The 21,554-nt window shown below is 39.0% G+C and overlaps 1 protein-coding gene and 1 long non-coding RNA gene across 3 annotated transcripts in view; one reads left to right on the top strand and one right to left on the bottom strand.

Moving 5' to 3' along the window:
- KCNJ15 (potassium inwardly rectifying channel subfamily J member 15) overlaps window positions 1-21,554 on the bottom strand; it is a 79,211-nt gene that overhangs the window by 57,549 nt on the left and 108 nt on the right. The window lies entirely within an intron of this gene.
- On the top strand, window positions 1,299-8,895 carry LOC112661684 (uncharacterized). Its single transcript, XR_004811053.1, has 3 exons — window positions 1,299-1,433; window positions 5,177-5,238; window positions 8,621-8,895. It is a non-coding gene; the product is annotated as an uncharacterized LOC112661684 (long non-coding RNA).

The following is a 21,554-nucleotide window of genomic DNA, read 5'->3' as shown; positions in this document are numbered from 1 at the left end:
TTGTCATAAGCTCTGAAGGACTTCACACCAAAGATGTAGTATGAGTGTAGAAAGAGGGTGTTGGGAACTCTTAAAATTTCAGCTGTAAAACCCCATTTGTTCCTTGTCAGCCACAGCAGAGGGTTCATGTGGTTCAGGTAACACTGCCTGGAGAAGGTGAAGCTCTACCCCCCCTCCCCAAAATGGTCTCAATTAGGGAGGAAGACAAACCATGAGAGACTCCTAACTCTGGGAAACAAACAAAGGGTTGCAGAAGGGGAGGTGCGTGTGGGGATGGGGAGACCAGGTGACCAGCATTAAGGAAGGCACATGAGGTGACGATCACTGGATGTTAATATTGTACGTTGGCAAATTGAATTGAAATAAAATATTTTTTAAAAATAGGCTCAAAGGGAAGGCTGTCCATGGTCACTCTTGTCCTTGCATGGCACTTCATCTTACCAGGTACATCTGTAGGTATTGCTGAGTCACCAGCAAAACAAAGAAACAATAAAGAAGGCTAATAAAAGATTGCTTTTCTTCTATCTCTTCTCTTCTCTTCTCTTCTCTTCTCTTCTCTTCTCTTCTCTTCTCTTCTCTTCTCTTCTCTTCTCTTCTCCTCTTCTCTTCTTTCTCCTTTTCTTGTCTTGTCTTTTCTTTTCTTTTTTTTCTTTTCTCTTCTTTTTCTTTGCTATTCTCCTCCTTGATGGTGCAGCCTGAATAAGAGAATCTGGACAGTTCTGAGGCAAGCCTGGGCTCCTGAAAGCCAGGTTGTGCCACCTTCAACTTCGTCTAAGGTTACTAGCACCTATCCAGGCTAGAAATGGCATGACTGAATTTGCTTAACTCCCCCACTGAGAAATATTCCTTGGGTTATTTGTCTCTCATGCATTTAATTTTCACCATGTACTGGAGGACATTCAGTTCTGTCTCACTAGCTTTGGTTCATTTTCGAAGGTGGTCGCCCTTGGCCAGAGTGAGCATTGACTTGCTCCTCTTCACACTATTCCCATTGTCAACTTTCTGCTAATCACTGAAAACTTGCCTGAGCTCACTTCCCTTCTGAAATCTGTGTGTACTTACTAGGCAGCGGTGATTCCAAAGGCACGGCATTATGATTTATCAGTCAGTAAATAGCACTTATCACTCAGTGAAGCATGCACACCAACAGGAGTACTTGAATTATCAGCTTAGACTCACACTGAGCTCTTGGGCAAACATCGTCATGTTTTGTTTTTCAAATTGCTTAATGGTATATCTTATCTTACCCGTCAGTTCTCACTTTACAGTGTGAGACTAACAGAAAAACTGAATGCAAAATGTAATCCTTGCCTTGGAATGCTGAATTGTTATATTATTTCTTTCTGGTAAGCAGTACAATATAATGGGGAAAAGTATAGATTTAGTTCCAGACACGCCATCCAGAAAGGCTATGCACTAACTGCATAACCAAGGTAAGTTAACTCACTTCTCTGGGCTGGTTTTTGCACTAGTGAATGGGGGAGCAAATTTACCTTCTGAGTTCTTGTGCAGTTTAGATGAAGGAGGAAACAGGAAGTGTCTGACTTCATGAGCACTCTGTCAGAGGACACTGGGGAGGAGAGTTCTATGGTGAAGGTGTCTGGTATCAAGACACTCTTCCTGCCTATTGCACTTGGCCACTGTGACAGGATACTCATTTGTTTTGCCGGAACTCACACCCACTAATGGTCCTGTGCAAATCCCTGTTCTAATACCTAGATTACCCTTTCTTCTTCTGTGTTCAAATTGTGGGACAGATACACTGGATACTCTTGATTCCTTCAAGATCTGCTGTTTTTACCGGTTCTTATGCAGAGACCCAGAGCTGGCTTAAAATACCTTAAATGATTTGCATTCCCTAGAAGTCCTGCTGTTTCTTCCAAGGATAGCAGTGTAGATCTGAAGGTTTTCTGAATATTCTCTTTTTTAAAATAAAAAACCACTTGAGTAGTCAAATAGTTTAGATTACTTGAATAAATAGAACTCAATTAGTTCATTCCTAGGAAACTTGAGTATTGTCACGCCAATTTCCCTGAAGTGACTTGCATTGCAATGATAAGCCATACGGTTTATGCCACTTAGTTCAGCATTGTTTCTTGACTTTCATGGGACATTAGTATTCCCAGAAATCAAGCATGGGAATCTATCTCCTATCTTGGTTATAGAACCTGATAATAGTTGACGTTGCTCAAACACTCCTTCTGTTCCTTGTTTGCTGCAGACATGCTGACTCCACCTGATGCTGAATCAAATACAGATACAACTAACTTGTTGATGTGTGTAAGCAAGAAAGGGCAGAGATTATGGGGTTCGGAGTGTATGGATGGTGTTCTTCTATGAGTCAATATCCTCTTACCAGCAATATATAGGGGGAAAAAGTGGATTGTAGAAATCACGTAGGCAGGGTCAGCAGGGGCCAAATTTGGAAACAGTAATGCTCATCACTTCACTGAGTCCAAGAGATGGAATTTCGGTTAAGAGGGAAGCCCACACCAGCAAGGTCCTTTTTGGTGTTTGTTAGGTGTTGGGTTCAATCCTCAGAGTGCAATGAGGGTGGCAGGTAATGGAAAGCTTCTTTTACGTGCATGTGAGGAAACCAGCACAATATGGAACAAGAATGAAACAATGACACTGTCCTTCCACCAAGAGGTTGAGAGTACGAGTAACCTTGGAGAGCACGGTATGCAGAGTAACGGATTTCTTTTAACTCCAGTGCTTTATTAAATCTATCGTCTATCTATCTACCCATCCATCCACCCATCTGTCCTTCATTTTCTGGTTTTGTGATGGGACTTTCTCTTTTTCTTTTAAACTTCCTTTTTTCTTTAAATTGAAGCTCAGGATGGCTTCCCACCTTAAGTGTCTCCTGTTTGGTTCTCAAACATACATTTACACTATTATGAACAGCAAATCCCAGATGTGAAATTTGTAAAGTAGGACTGGTTCTACCAGTGTGATAGAGAAGTAGGTAAATACATGCCCCTTCAACACACACACACACGCACACACACATACACACACACCTTACTGGCCAGATACAAGTACTGTGGTCACAAGGTAGGGCTACATGAAACATAATTTATCTCCTGCAGATTATGTTGGAACTCCACTTGCTTTGGAATATATTTCTGCTTTATTTTTTCATAATTGAAATCAGGCATGGGGAGGTTCATACTTCATCTAAATGATTAACACTGATTTTAACCAAGATTTTAGAAACACTCCTTTCAAGTCACTGTAATTCAACTCTTAACCCCCAGCAGATAGTAGGGAATATGAAAATATCCTCATCCCTCATATGAGTTTTGTGAATTCAAAGAAAATCAAAGACAGCCCTGGAGTTTTTTGTTTTTGGCTTGTATTCTGCAGAAAGATCTCTCCAAAAGTTTGTCTTCTTTGTATGCCGACAGTAACCAATACTCCTGGATCTGATTGAACTTGGCAAAGCAAGCAAACTTTAGTGAGCTTACTGCTCAAAAAAAATCAAGACTTTATTAGTGGACTTGATTAGTATCCTGGAGCCATTATTCCATATGACAAGAAATTGAGACTCTGGCCCAAACACGCAATTCATTTTGGTTTTAATGATAAAAACTGCCATTTGTGGAAGTATTACCATGGATCAGGAATTTGATTTAGGTGTTTTATAGCCATTATCTTGTTTAATTATTATTAACTATTAGGTTATTTATTCTAATAGTACATTCACTACTATATTTAACAAATCAGTGTCTATAACATAATTCTTTCGACTTTATAGAAGAAAAAACTAAACCTTAGATAAAGTCACTTGCCCAAGACCAAATAGCTAGTAATGTGAGGCACAGAGATACAAATCATGGCCTCATTCAAAGCTCATACTCTGAATCACTGTATTTTGCAGCCACCTATGAGTTCACAACCCATGTGGGTCATCTCAGGATTGAGCTGCAGTAATGGGTCACACCATGAAGAAAACAGAAATGGTCAAAAATGAACACATTACATCAGACCAGAGTCCTATTTGACTATTCTAGCTACAGACATCTTTCATCTTTTTAAAAGAATATATAGGTGGAATTATTTATAAGGTGATCTCACAGCCTAGTTTCAGATGAGGGAGTTCTCAAGTAAAGGGACTATGGGGTAACAAGTAGCCTTTGGTAACTTCTCCCAGTAGTATTTTTAGCATTATAACAATAATGAAATAGAACAGTGGTTCCCAATCATGACTATACATTAGAATCACCAAGAGAGACTTTTTTTTTTTTTTGAGACTTTTTAAATAGCCAAGGGTTTCAGATTTAGTTGGTCTGGGGTGATGGTTGGATATCAATGTTGTGCTTGTAATCCTGGGATGATGGAGATAAAACCAGGGTTGAGACACAGAGAGGAAGACAGAGAGAAGATATTGGCACAGAACCAGGATGAGGTAAACTCAGATTTCTAGTCCAGGTTCCCAACCCACTATCTCCACTTCCTTCTGTTTTTAGACCCTCCCTGTGATAGTGGTACCTATAGAACCATTCTGTGGCCACAGAGAGAGCTGTGCCTTTCCCTGTACCTTCCCCAACCCTGAAAAAAACATCTTAGACTCACAATGTCCATGTGGCCATCTGCTTCCAGATGTATCCAAGTCCCATAGATGGCACTTTGGTCTGCTCCCAGTCTACCACTCTGGTTACTTTGATGACCTCTTTAAAAATATATATATATTTATTTGAGAGAGAGAAAGAGTATAAGCAGCGAGAAGCAGAGAGAGAAGCAGACTCCCCACCAAACAAGAGCCTAATGTGGAGCTCGATCCTAGGACCCTAGATCATGACCTGAGCCGAAGGCAGTTGCCCAACTGACTGAGCCATCCAGGTGCTCCCTTTGATGACCTCTTCTCAAAAAGAACAGATGCTGTTCTTAGTCTGGAGTACCTACTGGTTCCTGTTAATTCTGCAGAATAAGAACCTTAAAAGTTACAAGACTGGGGCACCTAGGTGGATCAGTCTGTTGAGTGTTGGCTCTTGGTGTTGGCTCAGGTCATGATCTCAGACTTTGTGCTCTGCAGGGAGTCTGCTTAAAGATTCTCTCCCTCTGCCCCTTCTGTCACTCACTCTCTCTCAATCTCTAGAAATAAATAAATAAATCTTAAAAAAATAAACGACAAATTCCCACTGCCTTATTAACCAGTTTACATTGTCCCTAGGGCCTGGATGAGACACAGCTTTTCCAAGGGTCAAAGGAAAATGTTTCTCTTCCCTCACTTCCGTAAGTCATTTTGAACTCTGGTTTGTGCAGGGATGGGGTGGAGCCAGAGGTAAATAACTTATTGGTTGTGTGTAGATCTGTTTAGAGGGGGTAATTGGAGACTAGGGAGCTCCGGGGTGTCCTCCTACTAAGGGAGTCAAAATTTCTACAATCTCCAACCTTCTCCAGTGTTTGAACAAAGTGTAAGGCACAGCTCTGCAGAGGGTGGTTGGTAAGCACCAGATGAGGAAGGACAATGGTCAATGGTCAGGTCCTAAGGTGCAGTTTAGGTCAAATTTCTGTACCACATTCTGGAATGTGGGCTCATCTCTGCTTTCTTAGTATTTTTAGGATCTCAACTAAGGGACCAAAGTCCACCCCTTTGTCCTTCCTTGTGTACAACTTCTGTATGAGAACTAGTTGTTGTTAGGCTCAGGGAGAATGAGGAGGTGCAGCCTGGTTTATATTACCTATCAATTCCTCCTCAAAATACATCTAATCTGGTACAGTCCTTTCTGTCTCCCTCCTGGACTCTGGTGGGTGAGAAACCAGTTTAACCACAAAGAGCTTAGTGAGCTAGCACCAGGAGCTTTGTCTCAGGTTCGGTTTGCATAAACAAGATAGTCACAAAGATGGGGTATTATTTACAAGAAAAAAGGAGGAGTTATTTAAAAGAAAAAAGAAAAGGCAGTGCCTTGGTGCATTTTTTAAATGGGTCAAGCTTCATACCATCTAAAAATGAAATAAATAAGGATTCAAGCTTGGGAGTCACTGAGCAAGTCTTTATTCAAGTAACAAATGGACAACAATAGAAATGCAACAAAAATGATCTCACAGGGTTTATGTCCAACTCAACACAATAGAACCAAACAGTTTGTTTGACTAATGGTTCTTTTATGATAAGAATATTCTAGCATGGGGGCCAGCAAACCATAGCCCAGAAGTCAAATATGGCCCACCACCTATTTTTATAAAGATTTATTACAGTATAGCCATGCAATTGTTTACAAATTGTTTATGGCTGCTCTCATGCCATAGTGGCAGTGTCACAGAATTGTGAAAAGAACGTATGGCCCACAAAACAAAAAATGTTTCCCATCTGGTCTTTTTGAGAAAAAATTTGCCAATCCTTGATCCAGCAGGTCAAATAGTATAAAATGTATCATTTGAAATAATCTTCCCTGTGCAGTAAGTACAGGAAGAAAAAAAAAAAAAGGATTCTTTCCAATAAGTAATTATTGAGCACTAAATGCAAGGTTTGTGCTCTGAATATAAGAAAATAAAAGGATACTTACTCTATAGTCCTACCCTTCAGAAAAGTATGGTCCAATAGAAAAAGTCAGAAAGAAGATAAATAGTCCTCAAACATTATAGCTTGAAAAACCATCCAAAATCTTAACTTTCTAAAAACTTCGCCCAAATCTCACTAATGGTGGGGACAAGGGCAAGAGACATTCGATGTTTCTGATTTAGACATGAGCTATGGCAGATAGTTCAAGCCTGATTTCCATTGTTGGTCATTTGTTACTGGAATAAAGACATGCTAAGTCTTGTGCTGAGGTCCAGAGCCAGGTGGACAGGCAGGGAATTGAATCTCTGCTCTTTGTTTCCTCCTCATATGCTGCATCATTTGGCTTGATAATTTTGTTTATTCAACATCCACTAAGTTTAGTGAAGCACCTGCTATGGGCCAGGTACTCTCCTAACAGCTCTGAGAACAGCAGTAAATAGAATAGATCCTTAGTGCAATTGAATTTTCTTTCCTCTTCACCTAGAGCTTTTAAGTGAGCACACAGATGCTTCATTTGTCAAGAGGAAAAGAGGACAAAGAAGGCAAGAAGAGGTCACGGGGCTCAAAGAGGTGGCTGGGAGGATGGGAATGTATGACTGAAGAGGTTCGTTTTGGACTGAGACCTTCAGGGATGAAGGATTTTGCTGAGCAGATAGAGAGAGTCCTAGAGAGGAAGCGGGGGAAGGGATGGTTTGGGCATGTGCCGGGAAGCAAGGATGCCAGTCAGGTAGGAGAGGCATGGTGGTGAGGGGTGGGCAAGAAAAGTTGTAGAGCCCACAGGCATAGTAAGAATTTGAAATGAAACTACTTGGGCACTTAAAATGATAATAAATGTTGGATGAGGCTCATTCTCTTTAAACTTCTTGCCCTGGGTGTTTGTTTGGTTTGGACTCAAAGGGTGCATGTTCATGCGTGTGTGCCAATGCATGCAGCGTGCATGCGTGTGTGCATGTATGTGTGTGTGTATACAGGGAAGGAGGCTTTTCTGCATGCAGCCCCATGTGAAATGCTGGTGCTCAGATATCCCCAGATCACTGTCGATATGGCAGAAACAAGTATCAGAGAAGCATCAGTGGGACAGCATCTATTTAGGAGCAACTTTGGGTTGACTTGGGAAGCACATAACCATGGTAGTGCTGGCTCCCTGATTACATTTTATATTAAGGTAAAGAATCAAGAAATAGCACGGAAAATGCACCATTTGGGTCTTCCCTGAACAAGACAAAATAACCAATGAACACAGTGTAGGATGCAGGCGACCAGAGCCCAGAAGGGCAGCCGTGGCACCAGGGACTCTTGTGCCTATTGAGGATAATCCCTCCCTGGACAAAACAAAGCTGTTTATACACAACACTGGAACCAAGGGTGAAAAAGAGCAAGTCTTTCTTGAAAAGTTTAGACTAAAAAAATGGGATAATCCATGGAGGGTGAAAATCCCATATTACTTTGCCCAAATTTATCTATGCAGTTGCCTCAACTGTACATCACAGATTTGCTGTTTGTAGCAGAGAGTCTGGATCTGGAGAGTAAATTATTTTGTACAAGATGAAAATTCCACTGGGCTACCCTCATCCTTGCCATTCACCGTGGACAAGGCGTTGTCCAGCAGGTCTTCCCGCAGACTGTAGGCTCACGCTGCCCACTGGTGAGCTGAGCTCCAATACCCTAGCCTTCAATGAGACACCCGGAACTAAAGCAATGTCCCACTGCATAGAAAGGTGACCTGGCTGCCTTGTACTTGGCGAAACTGAAAACCTGAAAATTTTCAGCAAGAAAAACATGTCTTACCAAAGCTCAAACCAGACACTTGGCACCCACTCTCTGTGACGCAGGGCTCCCCGACTGGCAGGAAAACCACAGTAAAGAACTGATTAGGCTGCTAGAACACATTCCATGGGCTGTCCAAGGCTATTTTTATTTTACAATAAGGTACAATATGTTCCATGATGCTGTCTATCCTGGACCTTTTTTTTTTTTTTTTAATTGCATTTGCCATACTCATCAATCCTAAGTCACAGAGAATCTGTCAATAATTTGAATGAAATAACTAGTTTGGGTGTGTTTGTTAAACTCAAGAGCAGCAATAATATTCATATGTAACTTTTATTGTAGGCAATACACTGATGACGTACCACCTGTTGACCATGGAAATTTTTCATGGAAGATGGGCCTTTCTAGAAACCGAGTCCCCGGAAAACTCTTGAGTTTACAGACCAAATGCTTACATTTTTAAATCTTTTTTTTTTCCCCTTTCTTTTAAGAGAAGTCAATTGTGAAAGCAATGTTTGGTCAAGTGTTATTTGGTCAAGAAATGTACTAACTCCTTGTAATAGAGCATTCCAAGAACTTTACCCATAAGAAAATAAATGTGCCTGTTTTCACTTAGACTCCATAAAAATTACAGTTGTTTTGGAAGAAGGAATGGCTCCCCTGTAACATAATGGATATTCAACAACTCAGATGCATTTGGGAAACGACTTCCCACCCACCTCTGAAAGAAAAACAGACAACCGGTATAAGATTACTGGTAAAGCCCAGACCATGCATTAAGTCTTAGGCTCAAGAAAAACTTCCTTGCTAATGCTTAACTTGTTATCGTAACCACTTTTGATTTTTCAGAACCTTCTAGCTACTTTTTAACCATTTTCAATCAGAAAAACTGGAAGAATGCACCCAATCCGGTCATCAGGCCCTCTGAAGAAGATCTAGCCTCGATGACCTTTGAGAATTCCCCATTCTTCTAACTTTTTGCTGACCTTGAAAAATCTAGAGATCCCAAGAGGTTAGCCATCTACAATGCCATGGTGGGAGTCTACGTTTCTCAATGGCTGTTAAAAAAGAGGGTGGGATACAGCAATTCCCTTGATAATGTGTATTTTAGTACAGTGGTCCTTGGAGATACAAGGGTGAGGGGAGGTAGAAATGACTAGTAAGTTTATTCATAACAGGGAGAGAGAATAGGGAATATATGCCAGAATGAGAAGCTCTGCAAGGGATTGCAGTAAAAATAATGCTCATATGTGCAAATTTACACCTCATAAGAAAACATACATACACCAAGAGTCCTGTTCTAATGTTTTAGCACCAATTTTGCTGACAAGATCAAAAGACACAAGTTAAACATCTGCATCAAATGATAAAGTCATGGCAACAATATCTTTTCCACTGTTAGGCCATCACAGAGAAGCAGACATACAGAACGTTTGTTGCTTTCACCTCAGGTTGAGAGGAGAGCCCAAGTGAAGCTCCTGTACTGCGAGCATTGGTGCTGGTGTTTCCCTTATAGCTCTAATTCGTATTTTGAGATAAGGTTGGAGGAGCAGACTTTTTTTCATACTTTGGTTTGCTCATTAGCCTGCGAAGGTCTTGCACATCTATGCAGTACCTCGTGCATTGTTTAACTATTATTTTTTATTTAGCTTTTATGGGGTACCAAAAATGTGGTTGGAGTTAAGTACCTTTTCTGTTTTTCCAGCTACAGTGGAAATTATTTTTGTTTGAAGCTCTTCAAAAGAAAAAAGCGGGGCTGGGGGAGGAGGAGGAAAAACATAAAAATAAATCAGGACCTAGAATAGGTTTTTCAGAACTCATGTGTTCAGATTCCCTGCCAAGGGAGTCCTGTGGGTTGCCCATGGGTTCTCTGGGAAAGCGAGATGCCTTCACACTGAGTGCCCTAGGTGGCTATTAAATTTGGTGTGCTTTCTGGCTTGGTGGCTTTGTGACCCTTGGGCTGGTCAGATAGCAATCTCGTGGGAACTGAGCAGTGGCTACAAATATTAAAGTTGTAAAGTAAATGTCAAATCAAAAATATTTCTGCTTGAATTCTTAGTAGTAAGTGTGAACATACCTCCAGGAACATCTGGCTCCCTGAAATATTGAACACAAAAACAAAAACAAAAACTAGTTCTGAATTCTTCTCCATCCCTGCCGTGTGAATAGGTCTTTTTTCCTCCTGTATCAGCAAGCCAGAAACCACAGCTTCTGTGGGTCAGTGGGAAATGGCTTGTTACCTTCATCCAGGAACACCCTAGATGTCCACTGTCACAGCTGAGAACCTAATAGTAAGGTTTGAACTTACAGACCTTCCCCAGGGAGTTGCCTTCCAGTTGCAGGATTGTCTTTAACGAGGGAGTGACCTCTGAGTAAAAAAAAAAAAAAAATGCTTTGTAAGGGAAGGACAGGTAAGGAGATTTAGAGAGCCAGAGGGAGAAATGTTTTTCTCCAACACTCTTGTTTTTCCATATTAAACCCTGGACAATATAGTATTGGAAGACATTTTAAGCTAATTATTCTATTTCTCTCCTCTTTTCCTTCCACTGGGGAAAATTTCTTCCCTTTATGAAATATCTTTCAGAGGACTTCTTCCTTGAGTTTAAAGCATTACAGCCTTCAACTCAGAAGTCAGATTTAGGCTGGTTTTTAAATGATGTATGTTCATTTTGTCTTTGCAATTAACAAAGGAGGTATGACTGTGATCAAGCTTTAAGATGCCTGTGTTCACTCCTAACTGGGAAATGAACTAGGGGTGGTGGAAGGGGAGAAGGGCGGGAGGTGGGGGTGATTGGGTGGCGGGCACTGAGGGGGGCACTTGACGGGATGAGCACTGGGTGTTATTCTGTATGTTGGCAAATTGAACACCAATAAAAAATAAATGTATTATTAAAAAAATAAATAATTAATTAAAAAAAGATGCCTGTGTTCATATGCTTGTATTTATAACTGAACACACACTATGGGTCCTACTATAGCCCAAAGGGTAGCTACCAGCTCCCTTCTCAGAGTTTCCCTGTTGCTCCTCTGAGAGCCTTGGGAAAGCCCAAGTTGCGGTAGTTCACTGGATCTGGTCATCTACCAAATATAAGCAGAGTGCGTGAACACCATTGATCTTGATGGACAGCCAAGATCACTTTTAATGTCCAAATGAAGAACAACAGGAGGAACTTTTCCTATGATTGTTAAATGAAGACAATAGGAGAGAAGAGACTGATGTTTGCCTAACTCACCAGCATCTTCAACTCTTTATACCCGAAGAGTCAAAGGTCTATTATAGCAGCTAAAACATTACACTTCTCAGCCACCTATGAGGAATAAGCAGAAGATTACTGAGCTGGTGTAATAGTCTGACTCCATTTCTGATATCTGACTGCTTTCAAGCCCCACCTCCCTTCCTTTTCTGCCCCACATCTAGGAGGCTGATAAAGAAGCCTAGATGCTCCCTCCTTTGACATGGTGGAAAGTTTCAACCCCATAAGCTCCTACCCACATGCAGGAACTCTCACCCTGGCCACATTTCCTACCCTCAGTAAAGGACACAGCAGTCTCTGTTCTATTTTTGGATCATCTTGGGAGCCTGCCTTGCTCACCCCTTAAAGCCTCATATGTCAGTAGTAAAACTTGCCATACCCTTGGTGGATACATGTACCATGTCATCAGTTTCAACACCTAAACCAAATTTTGGGTAAGGTGTCCCCACACCTCTGGAAGATCTCTTTACAAGATTTTACTTAACAGAATGTGTCACTTTTTCCTTTCACCCTTTCTCTATTCCTGCTGGTGGTATAACAGCCAGCCCTCTTGCAATGTGGAGAAGCAAACCTGTGCTAAGAATGTCTGAGTAGAAAGAAAGAGGGAACCTAGGTCCCTGATGACATTGTGAGTTCCTCTGCCATCCCTACACTGCCTGCTTGAGTCTCTCAAGTCATGAAAACATGTCAAATTTGCTCAGCTGCATGTAGCTGAAGACAGTTCCAAATACAGGACTATGACTAAGTTGTATCTTGACCTCCCAAGTGGAAATTAGTACTTTTGCCAGAATGTCAACAGGTCAATGTCAAAATACTTGAACCACACCTGGGACTAAGTCCTTCTCAGAGGAGTGTCCCTGTAACTAAGGGAAATCACTGGATATTTTCTGGTCAGACTCCTCTGAGGAGAAACAAGAACACATATGTTCACAGAAAGAACCTGATTTTCATAGCCGTCAAATAGTCTGGAGATTGGTCTATAGTGAAATTTGGAGAGAGGTTCAGAACCAAGCATTTTGGTTGAGAAACCATCCATATATCTAACTCATACTGTGAATGTACCTAAGAGAACCAGTGTCAGGAAGAAAAAGGACTGCTTATCGAGTACCAATTCTTCCACTGATAATGCACTAGATGTGCAGGGAGGAGAATATAGGCTTTCTTCCCTTAACACCTGGTGGAGGAGTTAGTGCAAGCATGCTAAAAATTCATAAAGGGAATGACAACAGGCCTTTTCAAATATAATTAAAATTTGGTTTGGATAAATTGACACAGAAAATCAGGTGCAAGTGATGATGAAGAAAATCATGTAAGCCATATCCAGGACACTGACTAAAGCTAGATCTCCCCATTATTGCCCTCAATAAGCTAAATGGTATGCCCCATCCTGACCTGGCAGATAATTCAGAAAGGGGAGAGAGCAGACCTCCTGATGGTGTGACTTTTTCATATGAGCACTGTGATGAAACAACACAGCATTTATTTTTTGAGGAAATGAACGAATACCAAGTTTATAGGCAAAAGGAAGTAACAATACAATTGCAGAATAGAAAGTTTAACATAGTCTAAATCACCTATCTTTACAAAAATGACAGACTTATTCTAGAGAAAATCATCTCTGACTGGAGCTCATCAAAGATTGAAGTATTTTATCTTCACATTTCTCTTTGTTGCTGGTAAAAGTTAACAGACAACTTCCAGAGTGCATCACAGACCAATAGCCACTGATGTGAAGCAGTTTTTAAAAGTTTTAAGTACTCAATATCTTAGCATTTTTGATAGTCCATATGTCAAAGACAAAATGCTAAACGTTCATGTCGTTGATAGAGTGAGTACACAATCAGAGAAAACAAGGATGAAAAATACCCTCACAAGGCTCCCAACACAGCCCTACCTGGGATAGCAGTTGGGAGTGGCTATACCTTCTTTTCCAGGAGTAACAAATAAGCTCAAATTCCAGCTCAACTCTTTGGGCATAAGAGGATAGAGTTGAGACAAAACCTGAAGCAGTTTGTTGACAGGTTTTCTTAAAAGCAAAGGCAAAAGGTATTATGCTGAGTGAAGTAAGTCAATCAGTGTATGTTCACAAACAGTGTATGTTCTCATCCATTTGGGGAATATAAATAATAGTGAAAGGGAATATAAGGGAAGGGAGGAGAAATGTGTGGGAAATATCAGAAAGGGAGACATAACATAAAGACTCCTAACTCTGGGAAACGAACTAGGGGTGGTGGAAGGGGAGGAGGGCAGGGGGTGGGGGTGAATGGGTGACGGGCACTGGGGGGGGCACTTGACGGGATGAGCACTGGGTGTTATTCTGTATGTTGGTAAATTGAACACCAATAAAAAATAAATTTATTTTAAAAAAAAGCAAAGGCAAAAGGAAAGGGGAGGAAACTTCTTAAACTTCTTCAAGAAAGGCCCCAAACTAGAGTCTCTGTAGCCAAAAATCTGCTAAATCTACTGAAACCATTTGCTGAGCATATTGATTTTTTCTGGAAAGTGAAGGTCTCAGTTAAACTCCCAGCATTTCTTGACTTTAGCAGGAAACTACTTTATGTGGGTGTCTAGACATCACCCTCTGCTGAAGCATGGAGAAAGTGATCTAGCAACATGCCCAACCTGTCTGACAGGTACTGTCTTTACCTGGATGGCTTATTCATGAGTCAGAAAACACCTCTGTTGCCAATATTGCATTTCATTTCATTCTTAAACTTGTCAGACTTGGGATGCTGAACAAATTTTAAAATTCAGAAATATGAATCATTGTAAAAACCAGTCACTCACTACTCAGCTTTCCAAAATAGCAGATGTCTTTATGCCTAACCTCCTAATTATTGAAATGTTTATATAGGCAAGAAGAAACTCTATAATAATATTAATGACAGCACTCAAGCTGGGTCTCTATAACCACAGGAATATCAGACATGGAAGCCTTGGTTGTGATGGTTTCAGGGAATAGTTGGCTTATTCAAAAAAAGTTCCCAGTTGTGAAGCACTCTTTCATGGATTGGAGATCTTTAGACCCAGCCTTAGTCAGTCCTTCAAAGAGATCACAAAGTTATGAAGTCTCTTAATTGCCATTGTTATATCTTGCTGGAAAGAAGTTATTTCATTTGGGTGTTCCTTTTTTACCTACATGGGACCCAGGGCTGCAGTAACTAATCACTTCACCATATTATGTAGAACTTTATTCAGGGTATGATTCAGGGCTTATTACATATATTAATGTAATATATCTGACTATGACAGCATAAAAGAGGTGGAAGGGAACAAAGCTGTGTTGCGGTGATGAGATGACACCAGATGGTAACTTGAATCTACAGGAACAAATGAAGAGAAGAAGAAATGAAAAATACAAAGATTAACATAACAAAGTATTTAGATCTATACTTTCTCTCCCTTCTCATCTTAACTTCCTTAAAAGATATAAAATTATATAATGTAATAATTACAACAATTTATTGTAGGATTTGTAACATACAGAGAGATAATATGTATAACAATATTACAGGGATGCTTGGGTGGCTCAGCGGTTGAGCATCTGCCTTTGGCTCAGGTTGTGATCCCAGAGTCTGGGAATCGAGTCCCACATCAGGCTCCCTACAGGGAGCCTGCTTCTCTCTCTGCCTGTGTCTCTGCCTCTCTCTGTGTGTCTATCATTAGTAAATAAATAAAATCTTTAATAATAATAATAATATTATTATTATAATTATTATAGATATTAAGTTAGCATAAGTTTAAAGTCAATTTCGATAAGTTAAGACATATACTATAAACTCTAGAAAATAACTTACTCTAAGCCACTGAGAAAATAACTAAAAAATATACTTGAAAAGTCATTGGAGGGATTAAAATATTACACTAAAATATGAATTCAATGCAAAAGAAAGTGGGTAAAGGAGGAATAGAGGAACAAAATGTGATAAAAAGCAAAACATAAAATGAAAGCTGCAAATTCAACCATATCAATAACAACATTACATGGAAATGGATTAAGCAGTCTAATCAAAAGGCAGAAATTCTTAGATTGGATAAGAAAACATAATTCCACTATATGCTGTCCACAAGATACAAACCTTAGATTCAGTAATACAAATATATTGAAAATAAAAAGTGTGGAGAAAGTTATACTATACAAACAGTAACCAGAAAAATACTACTAGTATCAGGGAAAATAGATTTGAAGGCAAAAAAAAAAAATATTACTAGAGATAAACAGGACATTTTGTAATGAAGAAAGTGTCAATGGATCAGAAAAATATAATAATTGAAAACATATATGCAACTAACAACAATACCCTAAAACACATGAAGCAAAAACAGACAGAATCAAAGAAGAAATAGACAATTCAACAATAATTGGTGAGGACTCCTATATCCCATTTTCAATAATGTATAGAACTAGGAAGTAGGTCAAAAAGATATAAGAATTGAACAACACTATCAACAAACAAAAACTAATGAACATTTATAGACCATTGTACTATATGTATAATACAGTACATATATAATATACATATAATATAATATAGTACATATATCTACAAATTTATAATAAATACATAAATACATAAATAAATAAATTTACTATTTATTTATGGTACAAAACGCACATGAAACATTTTCCTAGATAGACTTTATACTTGGTTCAGTAAATTTCAAAAGTTTGAAATCATGTAAAGTATGTTCTATGAACCACAATGAATGAAATTAGAAATATATAATAAAAAGTGATTTGAGAAATTAACAAATATGTGGAAATTAAACAGCACACTCCTAAATAATCAATCAAAGAATAAATCACAAAGGAAATTAGGATATACTTTGAGATGAATAAAAACTAAACTCATCACATGAAAACATACAGGATACAAGTAAAGAAATGGTTATAAGGAGATGCATAGCCAGAAACACCTACATTAAAAAGGAAGAAAGAGCTTCAAATCAATAACCCAAACTTCCCCCTTAAGGCACTGGAAAAATAACAAAAAACTGGAGCTGAAGTAAGTATAGGGAATAAATACTAAAAATTAGAGTGGAAAATAATGAAATAGAGATTAGAAAAAACATGCAAAAATTAATGAAACCAAAAGTTGGTTCCTCGAAAAGATCAACAAAATTGACAAAGCTTTGGCTAGACTGACTAAGGAAAAAATAAAAAACCCAAATTATTAAAATAAAGAATGAAAGAGGAGATTGGTCATCATTACCAATCTTATAGAAATATAAAAGGAGGGGTGCCAGGGCAGCTCAGTCAGTTAAGCATCCAACTCTTGATTTCCGCTCTGGTCATGATCTCAGGATTGTGAGATCTTATATCCCTATGGCTCTGTGTTGGGTGTGGAGCCTGCTTAAGATTTTATCTCTCTCTCTGCTCCCCGCCCCCCGTAAAAATAAGATAAATAAATACAACTATTCAAAAATTATTTGAGCAAATAAAAAAGGAGGGAACAATTTTCAACTCATTCTATGAGACCAGTATTACAGATACAAAAACCAAATACATCCTAAGAAAACTCTTAAAACTGCCGACCAATGTCTTTTATGAATATAGACCCTAAAAATCCTCAACAAAATACTAACAAACTGAATCTAGCAATATGTAAAAAGGATTATTCACTATGACCAATGTAAGGCTGGTTTAACATACAACAACAACAAAATAATATACAACAATCAATGTAATACACCATATCAATAAAATAGGACAAAACCACATGGTCATTTCAAAAGAGCAAAAAAGCATTTGACAAAATCTAATATCCATTCATTATTTTTTTAAAAAGTCAACAAATTAGGAAGAGAAAAAATTTTCTTCAACACAATAAAGGATATTTACAAAAAATCTACAGATAACATTATACTTAATGATGAAAGATTGAATGCTTCTTCCCCAAGATTGGGAACAATACTAACATATCCTTTCTCACCATGTCTATTCAACATTGTATTGGAGGGTCTAGCTTGGGAAATTAGGCAAATAAAAGGAAGAAAACCCATCTAGATTGTAAAGGAAGAAGGCAAATTATCTCTATTTGCATATGGCATCTTGTAGAAAATCCTAAGGAATCCACTAAAAAATCATGAGTTCATCAAGATTGCAGGATACAAGATCAATTTACAAACATCAATTGTATTGCTATATGCTAGCAATGAACAATCTGAAAATGACATAAGGAGACTCTTTGGGAAACAAACTGAGGGTCATGGGGGAAGCGGGAGATGGGGTAACTGTATGATGGGCATTAAGGAGGGCACATGATGTGATGAGCACTGGGTGTTATATCCAAATGATGTTATTAAAAACTACATCTGAAACTAATGATGTACTGTATGTTAGCAAATTGAATTTATATTTAAAAAATAAAATTCCATGTTTAAAAGCATCAAAAAATATTTAGGAATAAACTTAACAAAAGTAATATAAGACTCTTACACTGAAAATTACAAAAAAATTGTTGAAAGGAATTAAAGAAAAGCAAAACAAATGAGAAAGTATTCCATGTTCATGGATTTAAAGACTTAATATTGTTAAAATGGCAATATTTCTCAAACTGATCTACAGATTCAATGCAATGCCTATTAAATTCCCAGCTGATTGTGTTTCCAAAATTAACAGTTTATGTGAAAATTCAAAGGACACAGAATACTTAAAACAATATTGAAGACAACCAAAGTCCAAAGAAGACTCATACTTCCTGATTTCAAAACTTGTTACAAAACTACAATAAATATGACAGTGTAGTACTGGCATAAGTACAGACAGATCAATAAAATAGAATAGAGACCCCAAATAAACTCTCACATTTATAATCAATTGGTTTCAACAAGGAGCCAAGACAACTCAATGGTGCCAGAAAAGTCTTTTTGACAAATGGTGCTGACACAACTGGATGTCCACTTGGAAAAGAATGAAGCTGGATGCCTTTGTTATACAAAAAAATTAACTCAAAATAGACTATAGAGCTAAATCCAAGAGCTGAAATTATACAACTCTTAAGAGGGAATATGGAAATAAAGCCTTAAATATGATGTAAAAAGCACAAGTAACAAAAGGAAAAAAATAGATAAATTGGAACTTACCGAAACTGAAAACTTTTAGGTTGCAAATCACACCATCAAGAAAGTGAAAAGACAACCCACAGAATGAAAGAAAATATTTGCAAACCACATATCTGATAAGGAACTTGTGTCTATACAAAGACTTTTTAACAAGGCAATAATAAAAAATAAAAAATATAATTAAAAAATGATTGATCTGAATAGACATTTCTTCTGGGGCACCCGGGTGGCTCACTGGTTGAGTGTCTGCCTTTAGCTCAAGTCATGAGCCAGGTGGGGTCCTGGAATTGAGTCCCACATCAGGCTCCGTGCAGGGAGCCTGCTTCTCCCTCTGCCTATGTCTCTGCCTCTCTCTGTGTGTCTCTCATGAATAAATAAATAAAATATTTTTAAAAAATAGACATTTCTTCAGAGAAGATAAGCAGCTGGACAATAAGCACATTAAAAGATGCTCAACCTCATTATTAATTAGAGAAATGCACGTCAAACCCACAGTGAGATACCACTTGGCACCCACTAAGATAACAATCATGAAAAAGACACAGAATGTGAAGAAATTGGAACCTCCTATGTTCCTGGTGGTGATACAGAATGGGTGCACTAGTTTGGAAAACAGTATGGCAGTTCCTCAAAATGGGAAACATGACCTGTTAATTATAGGACCTGTTAATTCTATTCTTGGGTATGTGCCCAAGAGAAATTAAAATATACTTTCACATGATAACTTGTACCTGAATGTTCAACCAGCACTCTTCAAAACTGCCAGAGTAGAAATAACTCCAATGCCATAAACTGATGAATGCATAGATAAGATATAGTTTGTTTATATGCCATATTGTTCATCAATTAAAAGGGATGAAGTACTGACATCTGCCACAAAATGGATGAACCTTGAAAACATGATGCTCAGTGAAAGAAGCCAGACACAAAAGGTACCATATCATATAATTCCATTGATATGAAATATACGCAATAGGCAAACCTTCAGAGATAGCAAGTAGGTGGGTGGTTGTCTAGGCCTTGGGGAGGGGGGATGATGACGAAAGTGAATGAAAATGTAACTTTTGGGGCAGGTGACCAAAATGTAAAATTGACTGTGGCGATTGCACAATCTGCAAACAAACTAAACGACACTGAATTACGCACTCCAAATGTGTACATATTTTGGTGTGTGAATGATACCTCAATAAAGGTGTTAAAAAAATCTAACCTATGTAAATCAGTCATGTAGTATGAGTTTTTGTTTCCTTAGACAAAGTATTACAGTAGCATTTTTCAATGTGTTGCCACTAGTGACATTTGGGGCTAAATCATTTGTTGTTGGGGAATGTCCCTTTGTCCTGTGCATAGGATGTTTGGCTGTATCCTTGGCCTCTACCCTCTGGAAGCCAGCAGCGTCCCTTCCCCCAGTTATGACAACCAAAACTGTCTCTGGACATTGACAAATGTTCCTGGGGTGGGGATGAGGAGGGATGCAAAATAGTTCCCGGTTGAGAACCACTGTGTGGAGCGCTTAATAGCAGTAATTGTAAAAATCAACCTGTCAGTTCTTACCGTCTTACCAACCCTTTGGGCTGCTAGAAACTTAAACACTTGCCCCTTGTTTCTCACAATAAAACTGAAGAATAGATTGTTTTTGTTACTCAACTTTTGTCCTGGAGCTCAAGGGGAAGCCAGTGAGGAAAACAGTCTAGGTGCAATTATAACTTTCCACAGATGGGTGCCTGCACTAGGTCTCTATTCAACTGCTATACTCGGGGTTGTAATTTAGCCTGTGTCTAATCAAATGTTAAATTTGTTTGCCACACGTTAGTAGACTGTTCTTCTAAGTAAGAAAATATTTAGAGAAGAAAAAAATGCATCTATCTTTTATCCTATTACTGGTTATAGAGTAAATATCATTAATATCTATGCAAAGTAAGGAAAATAAAAAACCCAAGCAGGATTCCATGGAGATTTAAATAAAAATGTTTCACTTGAATTTAATTGTTTTTGGCAACTCAGCCAAGCGAACTTCTCAATCTGCATTCAGAGTCCCACAAAAACTCCAGTGATTGGAAAACATGAAAGTTGATTTCCAAGTAAAGCAAGAAGGCATGTGATTGCTTCTACCACTGCTTAACACAAAGCTGAAAAGGAACGAATGAGAGAGATTAATCATCTTGAAACCCCAGGAGAGGCCAGAATCAGAACTGTGAGTCCCGGGGAAAAAAAAAAAATGAGAAAAATGTGATGAATGTGACAAGAGGGTGTTGAATCGGTCACTGATAAAAGGGAACGGTCGCTCGCTCCCTCACAGAGTTGCAGCAATAGAAACAAACAAGGAAAGCCAAGAGCTAATGCAATGGGAAAACATCTCGGTTTTACGCACACATCCTCACAAACACATTACTCACCGCGGAGTAGTAATGCTCATCCTCATGAGCTCACTTCGTGCTATGAAAATTGGATGCCTCACATTGAATGACTTTCCCTCCACAGCAAAATCATGCAGTCTTTCCACTACTGACCTCTCTTGCTAGTGAAATACCCGTGTCCTCTGGGACAGTCAACAAAGGACATTGCCATGGGGGTGGGTGGGTGGGAGGTGGTCTGAGGATTGCATGCTGTCTTTTCCACGTTGCCCAGGATCAGCCGGGAGCACAGCCAGTATGTTCCAGCCCGTTTGTGTTAGTGATTTCTTGCCTTACCCTGCGCATATTTCTCTTTCCAATCTATCTGATCCAAAGAGACGGACACCATCAAAGTTGCACTCCCATCCTGCTCTTTCCACTCACACCTGGATCTGAATATTTGGCATCACCCTTTTTCCTCTTCTTGTGACTAAATCTTACCCTGGATTCTTTCATCTGCCGTCTCCTGCTGAGCCTCCAATTCCTAAAGCCAGAATGACCCTGGCCACATGTTAGGAGAACAGAACAGGAGGCCTCTAGCCCCACGTGGAAAAGCCGTTCTGC

Source organism: Canis lupus, chromosome 31 (genome assembly GCF_003254725.2).
Source record: "Canis lupus dingo isolate Sandy chromosome 31, ASM325472v2, whole genome shotgun sequence".
NCBI lineage: Eukaryota > Metazoa > Chordata > Mammalia > Carnivora > Canidae > Canis > Canis lupus.
This window is presented reverse-complemented; position numbering and strand designations above follow the sequence as displayed.